Genomic DNA, 2,602 nt, shown 5'->3' with positions numbered 1-2,602 from the left:
CCCAATTTGGGCTATGTCCATGGAGAAACAACCAGTCCTTCCTTTTAAATTATCCAGCGAAATGAAGAGATACAACCTACAACAGGTCGGTTGTAATTCCCTCTTCGCTCTCACACAATCTCCTCTCTCTCTCTCTCTCTTGCTCAGAATACAGATCTACATAGACGCAATACAATTCCCTCATATATAGTGAGGGGTTGCCTTCTAGGGCAAAAAACCCTAAATTAAATATAACTTCTACCATCAGATCTTCGCCTAATGAACGACCCAGATTGACTACGAAATTACAACATTTTACAAGGCAATTTTACATCTATTTTTAGCTTCGGGGGCACTAGCCCCGATCCCCCGCCGGGGGGCTCCCAAAGATTGCAGCTGCCTCCCTTGAGCCCCCTTGCAGCATACATTTTACAGGCGGCATTGCCACCACATTACGAAGCGGGGTCCAATGTGGCGATACCTCTAAATAAAAAAGATAATCAAACTCCACACCCAACACAATCCTCATGATATTAAGTACGATAGTATTTTTTAACAAATTTTTGCTATGGTAATTACTGCTATGTTTATGGTAATATTGGTGGACTCTCATAATCCTGCAAGTGAGACGATGAAATAAAAAAACTTAATGTAATAATTGATGAAAAAAATAAACAACGACTATACACCAAAATTAATGTATAATACCAACCATCTTACTCAACATGTGTGCAAGGAAATACACCTTGTGAATGTATAGTGTACGAGCAAACTAAACCCACAATTCTAGGGATAAATGAATAAACATTCAACCCATCTTATAAATAACCCACCCATTCTCGAACATAGAATACCCTCTAAATGCAATAGTGCGATGATTCTATTTTTCACTATAAAGAACAATGGTACATCCGAGTGGACTAAAAAGCTCTTGAGCGTTAGAATTTATATATTTAGTTCTATGCATTGTAAAATGTGTGGAATCTCACCGTACACCCTACCATGGTGAGAATTCTTGGTCGTCCAATGAGAGTGATTTGTAGAAAGAATTTCCATTTACACGTGTCACATTTTTAAAAATTTTGAAGACTTTATCTCCCGTAAGTTGGTAGATTTGACCAAAGGGCTGGCATAATGAGATATTCTAAAGGAGTCGTGTAACGAAGTAGAGGAATTGGGCGGGCGGTTAAAAGTGACTGGAATCTAGGTAAAAAGATTTCAAAAAAATTTGTAGATACAGTGTTTTTACAGTGGAAATAGATTCAGCACCATCAAAAACATCTAGGACACCTAAAAATTTGAAGTTTAACAACTATAACTTGGATTTACAAAAATCCTTGCTAGATTTTCTATCGTAATTTCCATAACTTTCCAGACAATTCCTCTGGCTACTTAGACTACGGCAAAAGGGAATTGTTTAAATGATAGCAAAAAAGAAAGTGAGTACTTTATTGTAACTTGAAAAGATTTGCAAAAGATACGGATATAAAAATTATATATTAAATTTTTAATAAAATTTACAAATTTATATATTTTATTTTTAAAATAAAAAAATAAAAATAAATATATATATATATATATATATATATTAAGTTGTACCAAGCGATAAAATAAACATCCCACCTAAACCTAAATTTAAAGAAAGGAACTTACTAAAATTAATTTTATAGTGTGTAAACTAATACATCTCTTCAGATATTTTAATATTTATTATAGTTAAATGATATTATATAATTATTCATTAGATTTAGCATGTGAAGTTGAGTGGATTAGTGTTTTTCTTCTCATTAGTTTCTCTAAAATAATCCTTTTTGACTTATACTTTTAATTATATATTAAAAATGATATTTTAATTTTAAAATTAAATAACAATTTACTTAAAAAATTAATGCTTTTATTGTATAATGTATAAATTAATGAATCTCTTAAAATATTTTAATATTTATTATTAGCTAAATGATATTATATAATTATTCATTTGATTTAGCATCTTAAGTTGAGTGGATGAGTGTTTTTCTTATGGTTGGTTTCTCTAAAATAGCAATCTATTTTTTATTGGATTATTATTAGTGTTTTTTTTTTGTTTTATACCATGTACAATGTTTAATGATATATATTTAAAGTTATATTTTAAAAATAATTTGATAAATAATTAAAAAGTTTTATTGTTTTATTGCAAATATAAGGTCATTTGATTAAAGAATACTTACTACTTTTTTATTTTAATATTAGTATCATGATTTTTTATATTATTTGTTGCTAATTAATAATTTATATTTTTAGTTATGATAATTATTGTGTATAGAAGTGTTATCTAGCTGAGTATGTAAAAGATGTTGCTATGTCTTTTTAAACATTTTATGTTGTAATTTTTTGTTAGACATTTTGATTTAGTCAAATTACATAAAGATAAAAATAAATAAATAAAATAAAATAATATTTAAAATTATTAATAAAAATATTGTCCTCATCAAATTACATAAAAATTAAAAATTAAAATAAATTAAATTAAAAGAGGTTTGATCCCAGTTAAAGACGGATACCTATTGAGAGTTTCAGATGATAGCAAGACCTCTGAATTGACCTTAGGCGTCAATAGCTGCTGATTAGCATTCTCGACCCC

Source organism: Pinus tabuliformis, chromosome 6 (assembly GCF_031772625.1).
Source record: "Pinus tabuliformis cultivar Carrire ecotype Pingquan chromosome 6, CPIR1, whole genome shotgun sequence".
Taxonomy (NCBI): domain Eukaryota; kingdom Viridiplantae; phylum Streptophyta; class Pinopsida; order Pinales; family Pinaceae; genus Pinus; species Pinus tabuliformis.
This window is presented reverse-complemented; position numbering follows the sequence as displayed.